An 18041-nucleotide genomic window follows, 5' to 3' on the forward strand; every position below is an offset into this window, starting at 1 on the left:
CACTATCGGGACAAGAGGTGTAATGCCCCAATGAAAGACCCAAACCACATAGCCTATACTCCAAAAGGACTAGTCAATGATATAATTGGAGTCCCATTGGAACCTTATAAAGAGCAAGAACTTCTCATTCCCAAGCATTGTGGGATCCCATACACCACCTACCCTTATCCATATTATATGGGGTATCACAATCTACCCCCTTAAATTCCCGACGTCCTCATAGGGGCCTGTCTATTATAGGTGGCACGGCTCAAGTCCCACATTTCTGGTTGGGATAGGCTCTGATACCATTTGTAACGCCCCAATGAAATACTCAAACTACATGGCCTATACTCCAAAATGACTAGTCAATGATACAATTGGAGCCTCATTAGAACCTTGCAAGAACTTCTCCTTCCCAAGCATTGTGGGATCCCATACACCACATACCCTTATCCATATCATATGGGGTATCACAGTGTCTGTGTTTTATCAGAAAATGCAAACATCAATCATTTTGTGGTTACCATATACGGTTAAAGAATACGGTAAATGAAATGAAGCTAAGTGCAAGTTATCTGATGAAATTAGTGGTAGGCCTCTCATCTCTATTGCCATCGAATTTTCCTGATAACATCTTGGAATCTCAAGAAGCATGTAAGAACCATGGGTCAATGCTTCCACTAACAAAGAGTGATCATGAAATGAGTAGTTCAGTAGGGACTCCAACTGTCTAACATTTAGAAGCTTCTCAGCGTGAACTTGGAAGTGCCTCTCGTATGGTGTAATGTGAAAATCCACCTTCATACCCAACCAATCCATAAACAGTAAGGCTGCCGTTTCACCACCTGTGCTAATTAATGCACCAAATAGTGCCCCAACAACATCAGCAACACATTTACTATTCACCTTCCTAGTTTCCTTAATATAGATTTTTGTCGTATTAAAAAGCAACTCCTCCCTTAATGCATAACTCCCAGATCTATCACCAGGAATGATCCACTTTTTTGGATCGAAGTACTCGTCACGAATAAAACCCTACAATTTGAAAATTGGAAAGTAAGTCAACAATACAATGAAATAAACTGAAGTTAAAGTATCATGAGAACTAAGCAAATATAAAATAGTCAGATCACAAAAGGACATTCGACTTTGATGAACATGGTGAAATCTGAAGCAGCTAAAGGCTTAATTTTACTTTTTCTAACCAAGTCCTCAGAAGGAGGTTCTAGCAATAATGCAAACTAATTCATACCAATAGTTCAGGATCCTTGCGCAATAATATTTGCAAGAGGAAGTAGAGGGGTTTCAGAATGTACTCATACTAGAACTGAACGTAATTTACAACTGAAATGAAGGAATGCCATGCAAGCCAGTACAACAAGAAACAAGCAAATAGAGAATCATGGCATATGATCTGAGAACTTCATCCCTAGATGCAATACGCCAGAGGATTAGAACCAGTTCTACCACAAGTTAACCATAAAGTCAATATCCTATTGGCATTTGATTTAGTACTGAAAGGGACAGAATATACAAACCATATGCATGCATATATATGTACAAAACAACATCAATATATAACATTGATAAAAGGAAATATAAAAGTGAAAAGTAAAACAAATCCAGAAGAATGACAAAACCATAAATTTAAAGAACCATTAAGAAAGAAATTACTGGAAGTTTGCGGTCACATCCAAACTTGCAAAGAGCTGCATTCGAAATTAATTTTTCTTTCTTGATACTGAGGATACCCTTGTGCTGATTTTTATAGGTCTTGAAAAGCTGTTGACTGACAGCATATTTGAGAAAAGAATTTCCAAGGGTTTTAAAGGACTGCAAGTGGAATATCTCTTGGCATTTCTTTGTAGTAATTGCTTCTAGCACCTACGATGAAGATATCATTAGTACAAGTTCAAACAAAAATTTCAATATGCTTTCAATGACGGTGATAAATAAAATTTATTAAACAGTTGATCAGGCCAAAATGTGAGGGCGAGAGAGGGGTGGAGGCTGGTAGCTAATAGAGTCATGTCACCAGAAACTAAATAACTTTCCTGACACAGCAACTAAGTACAAATAATATCTTCTATAATGCATTGGATGACCGGTGGAGTTTTAGTGGAAAGTACAAGTTTGCAAAAAATAAATGTAAATGTGGCTAATATACAATGCAAAAAATTCAATGTAAATCTAGCTATTAATATACATTACAATAAATAGGAAAAAGATCAGTTCCGCGCTTTATTTTGAATGATACCTAATATTTTCATGAAATGGAGCAAGGATCACATGCTTTATCCACCAATATGAATATCTATTCACTTAAGTCCATTGTTCACCCAATCATTCTGTTGCGCAATTCTTAAGATAATAGACAAAAGAATCATATAAGCCAAATTAAAAAACATAGACAAGATCATTATGGACTGGCACTTCGGTTCATAAATGCCAAAAACTATACAAGCAAATTTATAAGGATAATGTACCTTGGAGACTGGAATGACATCATTTTGCATGCAATGATACAAAAGCATACTGTTTAAGTTGACAGCTATAAGCAAAGACTCAAGCCGGTGCAAGATTGAAGGAACAAATGAGAACGAATAAAATATAGAGACAGGTATCGGCTACATAACTACAGAACAAAGCTCCGGAGGCAATTCAACGGTTGTCTTACTCGATCCTGAAAAACATAAAACATTTAATGTTTTACTTATGCAGAATATCATAGATCTAATCATGTCAAAGAGCTTATTCAAGAAAATTTCTCTAGGGTGTCCTACGCATTCACTCCCTTCCCACAGTATATCATAATACCACCTGTATTTGGGGAGTAAATTAAGATGATTAACTTCTGGGGAGAGGGGCTGACCAGCTGGCATAATCCATTTTGTTGATCTAGTCAAAAGGATTGGACAAGAGTCCAAAACCAACAATATGGAGTCCAAAGAATTATGTGAAATACAAAGACTAGTGGGAAAAAAAAAGGCAAATCTTCATTCAAATTAGTAAAGAAGCATGCATCCATTTTATACAAACCATATTCCATATAAAGGGTAGAACCAACAAGACTAGTACTTGAACTGAAACCATGTCCAAGATAATCATAGAATAGTTCATGCTATAATTTTGAGAGAGTAGAGGCACAAAGAACTGGAAAATCACCAATGACTTTTGACATGCTTTGCTTGTGCAAAAGAAATTAGGATGAGAATGTAACATATGGGAAAAGATAATTTTAAACCTTTCTCTTTCTGCATTCTGCATCTTTGAAGGTAGTTTTGCACCTGAAAAATGGGTCTCCCTTTAACCAATGATTCATGATCAAAACACAGCTTGGTGCCATGCCTGCATTTTTAAAGATTCAGATTAATTATAATTTAACATTGCACAAATATAACATATTCCTTCCATTTTTTTGTAACATATTCCATTCAAATTAAAAAACAATGTTATTTTTTTCAAACAAGAGCCAACAAGAACATACCGTTCTTCAAAGTACTTCTTGTAGGTCATGATTCTGCCATCCCGGAGCGTCAGACATGAGTTTGCATTCAATCCCAAAATCCCAGTTATGCAATACACATTACCATTGTGTGGGGTCCAGACCAAAGAATTCTTAAGCAGGCAAGTGCATACAGGACCATCTTTGGTTTGCACACTACGAGCACAACCCTTGGGCAAATAACAATTTAAGTGATTTTCACATGAAATGAGCACAGAAGTAACACATTGCCAATCAATGATCAGAGGTCTCTGATGTTTGCCAGTGGCTGGGAGCAAAAGATAATCAGTCTCATCTCCCAAAAACTCTCCGTCCAAACATTCTCTTAACTTGTTCAAATTGCGATCTATAAGAACTCTTAAAAGAGTTATCTGAAACCTTCTACATAAAAGGACCTGCAAATAAAGTTTCACAAAGAGAAAGAAATTCCTTTATTATTTTACATACTACTTATACAGACAAACTAAAGAAAAGAAAATACATGTGTGTGCGTGTTTAGAGAAAAAGAGAGAGAAGTTACGCAATCTGGTGTAAGAGTAATAACTCCTACATATTTAAAGTTCACTGTCAAACTACCCCTGTCAATGTCCAAGTCAAAATGCGTGCTTCCAACGTCAGATCCTAGCTCATTTTTCATGACAAGGACAATATCATGAACTGGAATGTCATATACATAGCTCTGCTTCAACTCAATCAAGTAGCAATGATACTTCATTGTCATATCAGAATCCTTTGGCCAGCGACCGACCAGTTCAGGTGAGAAGTAACAGGGTTGCTGATCAATATAAGGTTCATCCCCTGTACATTAAACAGTTACAGAGGAATAGTAGAAATCATGAAAAGGTTCAAAAAATTGACTGGGGAAAACATGCAAGGGGGTACAGACTTCTGTCTTGTAAAGGACATCACGAGTATAGATTCATTGCATGCAGAAATAAAGGCCACAATATAAAAATATTACCGCTTTCTTGAGCATCAGCTTCTTCCACAACAATATCTGGAACAAGATTATCAGTCAAAGCACCAATCTCGTGAAGTTGCTTGCATGCTTCAAGGCAGGCAGTTTACTTCAGAATTTTAGCATTGATATTGTTTCCTTGTAAAACAACGTTTTGTAAAGGACAGCTCTTGGGAAGATATAAAGTGCAAGTCTCCTGATCCCACCTGGGAGCTGGTTTAAAATAGCTAGAGAAGATAAAAGAAAGAAGCTCAAATCACAGAAAATTTGAAGTTAATAATTTAATGAAAAATAGCACCATTGGAAATAAAGATTGATAATGAAGAATAACTAACCAATCAGAAGGGAGCCGTGAACAATAGAAGAATATCAAACTGACACTAGAAGAAAGAGTCACAGTCGCTCCAGTGCTTTCAACACAATAAAATTTCTCATCATTTAAATCAGTTTGAAGAGGTGAGCATGGAAGCGAAGCATGGCGTAGTGATGCATTTCTCATGATATCTCCACTAGCAAGATATCTCTGCAGTCGAGATTGAGTAGCAAAATCCTCACTGTAGTTTATGAAAAGACAATATTGTACACTGAGTGAACCATATATGTTCTAAATAAGTCAGCTCGGCATTCTTTTCCTAGGAAGAAATAGTAAATCCAAAGATTTTAGGAAGGGACTATAGTGGCACTCGGGCATGCTTGGGTAATAAGATGAGATAAGAATTCTGTAAATAATAGTGAAATGATTTGCGAATAGTAGCGAAATGGTTTGAGGTAAACCGTTTTATTGGGTTTTGGGAAATAAGAGAGAAAATGTTGAATAAAAATATTATAAAATTAAAAATTTTTGAATATTATTTTTGTTTTGAAATTTGAAAAGTTATATTGTCTTTTGTATTTTGTTTGGAAGTTTGAAAAATGAGTAATGCTACATACAGTCCTAAAATACGTAAGCGCCGCGCAATCTTTTTGAAAATGAGTGAGGTCCACCATTAAAAAATTAATTTTTTTAATATGGATCCTATATGTATTTACTTTTTTCAAAAAGATTGTGCAGCGCTCGAGTACTCTACGACTACAAATATCATTTCTCTTGAGATGAGATAGAATGTTTTCAACTCATCTCACTTCCCAAACATGGCCTTCAACTTAAAATTGGAAACAAAATTGAGCTAGAAATTTTCGAAGTTTTCAAAACTCATGTTCCTGAATGAACCAGGGTTAGAAGGTGTATGATAATTAAAAGAATGTTACCTCTTAACCATTCAAATGTAATCTGAATGTTTCATTCTAGCACGGCCCCTGGACTGTATGAAACTACAAACAGTGGCAGAAGGGTCAAATCTAATAACCAAGTTGCAGCTTTGAACATCTAAGCCCTCTTCAAGAATTGATGTAGCAACAATGACGTTCACCTATGGACACATTTCAGACCAAGTCAAACAAGGAAATCGGTGATTAGCACATCATTCTTAAACTCTGTGGATGAAGAAAAAAAACATACCATGCCTTCACGAAATTCTTGCACAATTTCATTTTGTTCTTTCCTTGTCTTGTTCCCTGCAACGTATTTAGACTTCCAGCTGCAGTATTTTGGAAGCAACTCCTCCAAAAGAGAATGTAATCCAATGGCTGTAACGACCCTTTCCACAAAGACTATACATCTGATATCTTTTAGACTACTGTATTCACATAATTCATGGAAGATTTTAGGGACGAATGTTTCAATTACGTAGACGAGGTTAACGAAAAAGACCAAAAAAAAAAAATTAAATGTAAGTTTCAAATTCTGGCCAACCCATTACTTTTCTAGAATTGAGAACTACTGATTACGTATGAGCAAAATCCTACATAGGATTTATGGAAAAGAGCTCAGTTTTATCAAAATTGATTAACATAGGGTTGCGACAAAATTAAATTAGCTCATTCATGCGGCCTCCTTCAAATTATCATTATGTCAGAGAAGTCAATGTTCCTACAAACGTGGGAACAAATACTTGGAAAGTTTCAGTTATTTGAGAGTGCAAATTGATGAGGCTAGACTCCAGGCATTTTAATTAGATATAAAATGGCATTTATCAAGTTTCACAAAGATAATGATGAAGCATGGCAGTAGATAAACCTGTATTCAAGAAGCGATTCAATGAGAGAGACAACTTTTGAAGTTAGAAGCCCTGCGTCCATGTTAGCTTTAACATCATTACCGATAGACCATTCTGGACCTGAATATAAGAAAAAGAAAGAATGAATGGAACTAATCTACAAATGGAAAGGCAAATAAACAAAATTTCTTCAGATTTAAGGTACCTGATGGAATGTAAGTTGAAAATGCATGGAAAGTGTCCAAACTGAAACGTTTAACAATTCTCTCACCAAATACATCCAGTTCACGCCATGGAATTGAGTCAGCATCAGTGCACAAGTCAGAATCAAAACATGAAAAGGACTGTGCAGCCTGTTTCAGAGATAGACAACCAGTTTGATGTCAGCTAAGCCATTGCCATTAATAGAGTGAACAAAAAGATAGAGAACAAAGGCTGAGAAGTTAGTACCTATAGAGCCAGCCAAACACCAAGTTCATCCAAACAGAATATCAAAGCTGAAAAAACCTTTGATATATTTTTGCTCATAGAATCTGTAGTAGATTCTACAAGATCAAACTTCTTCAGACAGAGTTCGTGCTGAGGAGAACCAATTAACTCAACTGTTAGTGCTTTCCATGAAGCAAACTAGCCCTTTCAAGTTAAACATACATATATGTGAAGAAAATGGATAACAAAATGACTACATGACATATACCATGTAATGCCCCAAGGAAATTTGGGCCCTACTCCGAAAAGACTTGTCAATGGTATAATTGGAGTCACATTGAAATCATTATAAAGAGCAAGAATCTCTCCCATCCAAGCAAGGTGGAATCTCATACACAACCTACACACATCATCACTCAATATGGAGTATCACAATCTCCCCTCTTAAATTTCCAACATCCTCGTCGGGCCATTCTTTCATAGGTGACACAGCTCAAGTCACACATTATTAGCAAAGATCCGACTCTAATACCATTTGTAACGCCACAAGGGAAGGCCCAAACCACATTTGGGTCTTGCTCCAAAATGACTAAGCAAGGGTACAATTAGACCCATATTGGAATCATTATAAAGGCAATAATTTCTCCCTCCCAAACAATGTGGGATCTCATATAACACCCAAAATACATCACTTAGTATGGGGTATCACATACCAATAATTGACATAATACACAAGGGAAGTTACAATGAAATGCGGAAGTGCAGAGGTTTAAAGCACAATTTTCGACACATAGCATGGTGGTTTTCGACACAATTTTCCAAGTTGGAATCAAACTCCAGAATTATATCTAATCCATTTTACAACATGTCCATATAGAATAGAATTTATTACACAAGACATTCATAAAATGTGCTCACCTTTTCTTTCAAACTCTGCAATTCAGTAGATAAATGTGCATATAAGCTACAAGGGATTCCCTTGTGCCTATAAACCACTTTGGAGTTGAAAACGGTATAAACTGAGCAAGCACAGATTCACTAGCACAGGTATAAACCTTCAACCAACAAGATAATAATAACAAAAGTCAATCAATTATTTACCCATGAAACTAAACAATCATTAGGCAAATGAACAATCCACAAATAAACTGAGGATGAATTTAGACACAGTACAAGCAACCTTTGAATTCATCAGGGTCGAAAGTTCCTTAATCTTTTCCCAAAAAGAGAATTCTGACACTCCAGTGCCTATATCCATAGGAAGGGGGAAAAAGGTTAGAAATCAAAATATTTATATTCATCCTCAAGCAGAGAGTATAAGATTACAATTAGTATAAGCTATTATCAAAGGTTGCGTACTTTTTGTTTTTATGGGAGAAGTAGTCATTCCAAATATTCTAGGAAGTCGGGATATTTCAGACCTTAGCTGACGGTGATAGAACTCCTGAAAATGCATTCCAGAAGCTTTGAGTATAACAAAGGCATGTGTTTTATATGCAATAAATACATTATCAATAATAAATAATGCAACGTGAAATTCCAGTCATATCATCAGTGACAAATCAACCAAACGAAAATGGCAACTTCAATACAACCACATCCAACGATGGCATGCATTGTAAGTACAAAACCCTCTATATATCATGCATTTTTCCTCCTCTCCAATATATTAAAAAAAAAAACCTCATTTTCCAGTATCAATAAGATTACAAAGACGTTACCGCAAAATATAACAAAATCTTGATAACACAATAACCAATCCATGAACAAGCCTTCAATAAGACATAATCCAAAATCTTCCGTATACGGCCATCTCTTCTGTAAGATAACAGTAATAGTGAAGGTTTTGACTATTGACTGGACATCAGCCACCAAAAATACTTAACCACTTAAGGCTCTATTTGGATAGTACAAGTGTTTCATCTCATCTCATCTCATCATCATAATTTTATCAAATTTTTACATAAAATATAATAAACAATTCAACATTTTCAAATCTCAAAAAAGTAATAATATTAAAAAATAATATTCTAAAAATATTTTATCAACTTTCAACTTTCATCTAAAATCATCTCATCTCATCTCACTATCCAAACCGCACCTTAATTAGTGAAAGATATGCCCAATACCAAACAGCTTATATGAAGATACCAGTGTTCTAGATAAATTAGTAATACTAAAATTTACTAGTCTCCTTAACTCAAGCTTTATGGCAATGTAAATCCCAATATCATAATGTATCTGACCTCCAAAATACACACAAGATAATCGCACATGTTTATATTCACAATCTTACAGACCAATCAGTTTGAATACAGATACTCGTATGATTGAAAAATAGAAATCCAAAAGAAAAAGCTTAAGTATGCATTAAAAGAAATTAAAGAAGTTCAACGAGGTAGTAGTTTTAAAATCTCTTGTTCAGTATTACTCTGATGAATGGATTCCCCATCTTCTGACACATGTCAAGAAATGCAAGAAAGGAGAAACGTTTTTCCCAATGAAATAAAATTGGAGACAAAATTTGCAACATGGAGGTAAAATAATGATTTCACACAACCAAAGAAAGATTAACCACACAAATTAGGTAGCCAAACCTATTTTATCAGAGAATTTTCCAATGGATAAGCACTTGGCACAAATATGATCATTAATGGCGGGAGATGGACTGGCAATAAAGAAAGAAGAAAATATAGACAACTTACCGTCATAATGCAAGCATAAGGGTGCTTACCCCTGGCATGGTGACATTCATCAAATATTAAAACTTTAATCATGCTTAATTTGAAAAAGCTATGTCTCAAGCCAGCAAGCAAAATTGCAGGTGTCATTACAAGCACCTGGAAGAAAGAAAAAATAAATTAATAAACCAATTGTAATTATAACTGATTGATTTTAGCTTTTGACATATAACTTACACACCTACATGGAATCAAAAACACGATCCTATTCCCCACTAGTCCTTGTTTATGTGGGGTGGAAATAACAATTTGATGCAAAGATCATAGTGGGACTGATTGTTCTGCCGCGTGTTATTAATGTATGGAAATTACATGACTAAGTTTGACCCAAAAAGTTATTAAGTACTTCATACAAACAACTAAAACATTTATACCCATAAAAGTTAAGGAGTTCTTATATGTACAGGCAGTTTAGGGCACCAACCGGGTACCAAATACTGACGTGGCAACCTTAAAATGTTTTATTAAAAAAAGGAAAAGAAAAAATACGAAAACTCAACCCACTCTCATTGCACTCACCACACCTCCCCATCCAAAACCTTCCTCTTCAAACAATTCTTTTTCGTAAGAAGCAAGAAGCTCTGGATCAAATAGGGGGACTAAAGCTCTTCCGTCGCGAGGAAAGCCCCAAATCTTTGCTAGGATTGTCTATTTTCTGCGCCCTGATTAGAGACCCTTTCACCGGATAACTTAAATTCAACGCTGCGTTACAAAAATCTTCGGTATGATTCTTAGTTTTCAGAATCCCTTTCAGGCTACAGTCAGAATGTCCGATCAAATTAACCCGTCCTTATTCTTTCCCAAGAAAATATCTTCGCCTTCTTCGAAGTTCGGAGACCCAATCTGATTCGAGAACTTCAGTGGACTCTTAACATCGAAACCCACAAAACCATGGAGAAAAGCTCATGGTTTCGGGCCTTTCTTGGCTTGAGTATTAGAAATGGGCATTCCTTCTTCAAGATCCTACATGAGTTCCCAAACATTAATAACTTCTGGCTCCTCGGGCAGAGGAGATCTCTGTAACATCCTACAACACATTGCTCTTCGACGCGTTTCTCATTGTCCAAGTTGAAAACACTGTAGGTGCTTGAAGTAGCATCTCTCTTTGATGAAACGCAACCCATTGATGAAAAGGTAGTAAGCAAGAAATTTTCGGACCATCACAACCCTCATCAGACCATAATTTTCTTTTTATAAGTACCCTCGTCAGACCACAATTATCAACACAACGTTGATAAATACTTTAAAAAAAAAATGTTTTTCCAAATTTAAACCTTTATGAATGGCTTCTGGCTATCAAATTCCACATTGTGCATATTTAAGAAAGTGGTAAATAAATCATGCTTTTGAGAAAATTTTAATTTTTTCATGGAACACAAAATCTGGAAACAAAAAATAATTAGCGCATTCTATCGTAGATGTAGTGAACTTGTAAACTGGATATATTGAGAACATTGAAAAGGTCAGAACCAAGTGTAGTAGATTCAGATCAAATATACACACATGATATTTTTCTCTAATTGAAGTGAATATGAAAATTCCTACCTCATGTTCTTCTATTTGTTTCTTCCATATAGCAGCATCCCAAAAGTCAACTCCCATTTCTCCGCAATACATGCCCACGTTCAAGTCACTGTGCATTTTCACGGCCTCACCTTGCTAAAATAAGCAGAGAAAAAAAATGAAGTTTGGCTTATATCCAAAAATGGCACTGTCTCATAATTCCAGAATTTTCTACCCCCATGATTTAATATAAGAAGTGAGAGATTTCTGAATTCCAGCTTCAATATCAAACATAAGGATCCTTTAAATTAATGTGGGATTAAAAAAATTAAAAGCTGTAAACGTGTAGTGGCCACGTCAAACGGGAAAAGAAAACGGGATGAAGGAGCGGGATGAGTGACATTATCCAAAATTTTAATCTTAAACATAAAAATTTCTTTGATCATATACTTTAAGTATAAAATATATATATTAATAACATTTAATGACCTAATAAATTTTCAACATATTCCTTTTAATAAATACATCATATATTAGTAATACTAATTACATACATTAGTATATTAACTAGATTTCACTTTAATTAATTAGTATAAATTAGTATATTAATATATATTAGTATATTAATTACATTTTAAGCCCTAATACTAATATTATTAAAACCGGACCGGAATCGATAAAACCGGAGATATCGGTTTAAAGGGATAACCGATACGTAATCGATTTTCGAAAATGTAAAACCGGTGCAAACCAGTTCAATTTTAAATTTTGTCCAAAACCAGACCGGATTAGACTGATTACACCCCTGTGTAGTAGGAAGAATGTGATATGAGAGTGTGGAATTTAGAATTGTCATTGATTTATATATTCCTCGAGCACACAAAAGCAGGATGCCTAATGCATGATAATATGAAGAGAAGGAAAGGGATCCGGTACGTAGCAGTTGCCATACTTGAGAGACCAATACAACTTGGGGAACTAAGAAGACTGCAATGAAAGGTGAAGGCTTGCGGAGAAGATAGGCATAGTTGCGCAGAAGCATGATGGCAATAAGAGTCTTGCCGGAGCCAGTCTCCAAGAACACTATAGTGTTCTGCTTAATTGATATCTCCAACGCTTCAAGCTGATAACTACAACAACGACATACCTTAAATTTTTATTTTTTATTTTTATTTTTGGCCCAAATTTAACACACGAACACCCTCACCACAACATGGAGAGATCAAAATGATAGGAACTTCAGAAACTCTTGATGAATGCTTATTTGGGATATGAAGGCAAACAAAAACTTAAAAAGAAGACGAAAATCCATTTTTGGTTAAATATCTTCCTTCATTTCTCATAACCAAACAATAAAAAACGAAAATGAGAATCTATTCAACACTCATCCAAAACAACAACCCGATATTTAATTTTTTTGCTCTATTTTTTTTTCTCGACAAGTTAAGCATTGCATAGAAAAACTAAATAGTTACAAGGATACAAGATTCAGTGAAGTGGAATCCCTAACAATCATCCCAAAACAATTAAAAGTAGCACAAAAAAAAAAAAAAAAGGATTATTAAGCCAAAAGATTGACTCCAACCCATTCTTCAGGGGAGACTCAATGATGGCGGGCTATGGGTAGAGAGAAAACTCTGGGGAGAGAACGTATAAAAAGCGCAAAGGGCCTTTTTCTGCTCATACATATGCATATATATTCTAATCAACCAAACAATAAAAGAGAAAATTGAGAAACCACCTTCTGGCAAATGAGAAATGATCAACAGATGGATGCTGGGATCCACCTCCTAAGACAGTAACTGATTCCATGGCTTCTTCTTTTTTCGCTCTCTACACCATCATTCATCAAATAGAAGAGATTAATCTCCAACGAAATGCAATAAAAAAAAACCAAAACCAACTCTGTAAAGACTATAAACAAAAGAGATATCAAATGAAAGTAAATAAATCTAACCCAAAATTGAGAACTAGAAAACTCAGTGGTTCAAGCAGAGAGTGATCGAAGGGAAACAAAAGAGAGAAAGAATGCAGATGAGAATTCCAAGCTCTATGATAGTACAGAATGATTACGGAAGTTGAGGAAAAGAGCGTTGCAATCTATAGAGTAAATAAATGCACTGCAAAATTGCAAGGTAATAAATAAGCAGAGCAATGAATGCAACAACACTCAGAAAGGAAGGATTTTCTGCAGACGTCATTCCCTTAACCACGCAAAATTGCAGAGTAATAAATACCTTAACCACGCAAAACTGCAGATCCAAAAATCGACATAGGTTGTGGTTGTCAGGTAAATACATATAGATCCAACAAGAAGTAAATACATCTTGTCAGGTTGTCGTTGGGAGTTATAGGTTGTGGGTCCCTGCATGGCCCCCCGCCCCACATAGGTCCGCTATGCAGCCGTAACATATAATCGATATAATGATAGATTTTTAAGGAAAAAGAAAAAGGCAGGTGCAGATCAATGATAGATAAAAGTGGAAAGGTCGGTGCAGCCGTAACTGGGAGCAATGAATGTAACAGCACTCAGAAAGGAAGAATTTTATGCAGACGTCATTCCCTTCTTCGGAAAAGTGAATTCAAAAAGTTCTTTTTTTTTTCGTCTGTGCATTACGTTGCTATCCTTTTTTCGGAAAATCAAATTGAATTTTCTTCTCATCCATGCGTGTAGATTGAGCTTGCGTCCACATGCAAAAATCAAGAGTCCAGCTATCCCACGCATGCCAATTGCTCCCAATACGATCCAAGATTGCCGCCATGGAGATGCATGGACGTCTGGTTGTCGTTGGGAGTTGGAGTTATAAGTTGTGGGTCCCATGGCCCCCCGCCCCTCATAGGTCCGTCCTGTATAAAAGGAAAAAGGACTCTGCAGAATCTATAATTATACAAATATGGAAAGTTGTACTTACAGAATATAATAATAAATTGAAGCCTTACATCATCGCCCTAGGTGTTGAAAAGAAATGAATTGAAGCCTTACATCATCGCCCCAGGTGCTGAAAATGAATGAATTGAAGCCTTACATCATCGGGAGACACTACGCCCCACAGGTGCTGAAAATGAATGAATTTGTGGTGCTGAAAAGGAATTGAAGCCCGCGCATGAACAATGAACAACGTTTAATGAAGAGCTACACGGCGTTTTCCTGGGCTACACAGCGTTTTCATCTAATTTATTTTTTATGTTTTTGTTTCATGCTTCTTTTATTAAAAATTCATTGCAATTATTTTTTTTTTATCAAATATTTTGTTGGGTCATTAAAAATATTTGCAAGGAAAAAAAAAAACCACAACCTCATTTAAAAAATATTATACTAAAATCTTTTCTATCTATAATCTTTTTATCAAATATTTTATAGAGTCATTCATACTATAGCAGACACTCGTTAAAATAAAAAGAGAAAAAATATTAAAATAAATGTGATGCATGGATGACGAATAATTTTTTTTTAATATTTAAAATTATTCGCGTGAGATTTGCTATACATCAAAATTAATGTGTTAATAAACCCATTATCGTCAAACCTATTTTAATTTGAAAAAAATTAAAAATACCAATCATAAAACCCAACAAGTAAAAATAAATAAATAACCAAATCCAATAACGTAATTCATCTACCATTTGTCATTAAATAAATAATCTATCTAGCATGATGAAATATTGAGCAATTCACAGCAACAATCGTATCATGTTTAAATTCATGGCTTGCATAAAATACATCAGTTGTCGAAAATTAGGGTAATTTCAATACCAACAATAAAATATCAGTTTTAAATACATGTGTAATTTTTAAATAACACCATCAATGGTCACCCCTTGCTTCCCACATAGAAATGGCAATCTCATCTCTAATCGCAACCATATTATTTTGGGATTCAGTCGACAAGTCTACATGACCAGAAACTGCGAGTATCCCCATTTCCATGAGAGTCTAACCGTCACCTTCTTTCTATAAAACAAGGGAGTGGGATCTGGTTTCCGCCCATTACGTTGTGGTTGTCTCATTATTCTAGTTCTCTTGATTTTTCTTCTCTTCGACCAGTCTTCTTTGCTATTTTGTGTTATAGCAAAAAATGATTCTGTAGAAATTTAGCAAAGAAATTAATAGCCTCTACATTTAGATAAATAAGACGAGCAATGAATGTACCAGCACTCAGAAAGGAAGGATTTTCTGTAGACGTCATTCCCTTAACCACGCAAAATTGCATAGTAATAAATACCTTAACCACGCAAAACTGCAGATCCAAAAATCGATATAGGTTGTGGTTGTCAGGTAAATACATATAGATCCAACAAGAAGTAAATACATCTTGTCAAGTTGTCGTTGGGAGTTATAGGTTGTGGGTCCCTGCATGGCCCCCCGCCCCACATAGGTCTGCTACGCAGCAGTAACATATAATCGATATAATGATAGATTTTTAAGGAAAAAGAAAAAGGCAGGTGCAGATCAATGATAGATAAAAGTGGAAAAGGTCGATGCAGCCGTAACTGGGAGTAATGAATGTAACAGCACTCAGAAAGGAAGAATTTTGTATAATAAAGCAAATTATAGGAAGACATACAAAAACAACACACCAGGCATTGGAGAAAAAAGTACATGAAAAACACCTCATTATTCTTGAGGGTGTAAACATCACAATTCAACAATCATGACTTGTGTCCATTTTGTGATACCAAAGAACTAAATTTTCTTGATCTTTTACAAGTTGTGAAAAGCTTGTGACCATGATAACTGGCTTAGGTTTGTAGTTGAAGGTACGCTCCAACGGTAGCTTCTAGTTGAAAATTTCAAGTACTTGTCCCCTTTAGTCTTCTTATCGAATGGTTGATTGAACACCCTCTATTGCTCAAACATCATATTCTCCAAAATCTCACTAGAAATTCCATAAGTGACAATTTCCGTTCTTTTTAAGCCCTCGCTATCTCCGTCTTGCACCTCTCTCTCTCTCTCTCTCTCGTTCGTCGAGGTATAAACAATTGAGGTTGATAATTAGAAACTTGCATTCCTCGATAATGTAAAGTTCGTTATCATCTTTGTTGACAAGGTTTTGCGGGGTATTATTAATGTTTTTAATGGTTTTGTCAAAGAGGTTCTTGTAGGCCTTATGGAATGGTGGGTCTTTATCCTTGTTGATGGTCATGGTCATAAGCCTTCCACAACTATGTTAAATGGAAATGGTCGGAGTCCATTTTACATAGTTTTATATACTCTTATCCTTCTTAACATTTTAGTCATCTAACAACATAGTTTTAGATATTACAGTCCTTCCTGATATCTTAGCCATAAAACATTTCCAACTAATCAATCACTCACATCATATTCTCAATTACTACCATTAGGGCACACCTTCAGCCACAAACCTAAGCCATGCAAACTTCTAATTATTGACATCAGCCAATTGTACCTCAGCGAACTGGAGAGAGAGAGAGAGAAGTGCAAGACAAGATAGTGAGGATTTCAAAAGAATAGTGCTTTTTTGAAGTTGTGAATCATGGAATTTCTAGTAAGATTTTCGAGAAAATGAGGTTTGAGCAACATAGGGTGTTCAAACAACCCTTTGATATGAACACCAAAGAGGACAAGAATTTGAAATTTTTAGTTGGGAGTTACCATTGAGGCACACCTTTAGCCACAAACCTAAGCCAGTTATCATGGTCAAAAGTTGTCCACAACTTGGAAAAAAAACTCCATCTTATCCTTCTACAACTATGTTAAATGGACATGGTCTGAGTCCATTTAACATAGTTTTCTCTACTTTTATTCTTTCTAACATTTTGGTCATCTAACGACATAGTTTTAGATACTACAATCCTTCCTGATATCTTAGTCACAAAGTATTTCTAACTAATCAGCCACTCACACCATATTCTCAATTACTACATTTCTAAATTTTTTATATACAACCTAATCCAAAAACTCAAACCTCAAATAAATGAAACCCAAGTTTACACTTCTCCAAAGAACACTACAAAGAGAACTAAAATAATAATAATAATAATGACAGCTTTCTCAAACCTAATGATGGATAATAATAATGACCCGCATCAAAATAATGTCAAATTCTAAAATTTCTACACTCAGATATACAGAGCAAGAAGTTATAACAACAATAAAAAAAAATTTAGAAAAACATTATACAAACTTTAGCTTCAAAAAGGAAATAAAGAAACATTTTATCAATATTTTTCAAAAATACTACAATCTTAAACATTGTGATAAAGTAAAATAAAGTGTATGCAAGCAAACGCAGATACAAAAATGTGTACATATACATATAAAAATAGTTACTCTAGTGTGATACTCTTTGATGAAGTCCTCGGGCACTCTGATGAAGTCATGCTTGGTTTTCTTTCTGATAAAAAAGTTTATCTCCTCATACTTAGGTTTTCTCTATAGTGTCCATTCTTCATTGTTCAATTTCTTCAATATTATCTTAGGTGTGTAAGCCAACGGCTTCGACTCTCATTTCACTATCGTGCTTCTCTTCCTACCCTATGTGCAATTTATTTAAAGTTGTTCTATTCTTATCTGGTTAATTTTTTTTTCTAAACTTTCCTGATAACCAAACAAAAAACAACCCTAATTAAAATCCCATATAAGAAGAATACAAAAGGCTTATCGTCCTCCAAATATGAAAATATCTCAAGAGCATTGCGACAGAACTTTAGTCAAGAAAATATTACTATAAAACTCAAAAAATGTAAAAGGTGGTGTCTATGGGAAACTGTGTAAGTTTATAAGTGGAATTCTTCTAGAGATCGGTTGATATTTGTTTTGATCCATATGAATGAATGGGTGGAATTTGCTCCTTTTCAACCTTAAG

General features: G+C 35.1%; 1 pseudogene; it reads right to left on the minus strand.

Annotated features, from left to right (window-relative positions):
• Positions 1 to 471: 471 nt before the first annotated feature.
• Positions 472 to 8228, minus strand: LOC108987356 (annotated as a pseudogene).
• Between the last annotated feature and the right edge of the window lie 9813 nt (positions 8229 to 18041).

The sequence above is a fragment of the Juglans regia genome, chromosome 6, assembly GCF_001411555.2.
Source record: "Juglans regia cultivar Chandler chromosome 6, Walnut 2.0, whole genome shotgun sequence".
Lineage (NCBI taxonomy): Eukaryota > Viridiplantae > Streptophyta > Magnoliopsida > Fagales > Juglandaceae > Juglans > Juglans regia.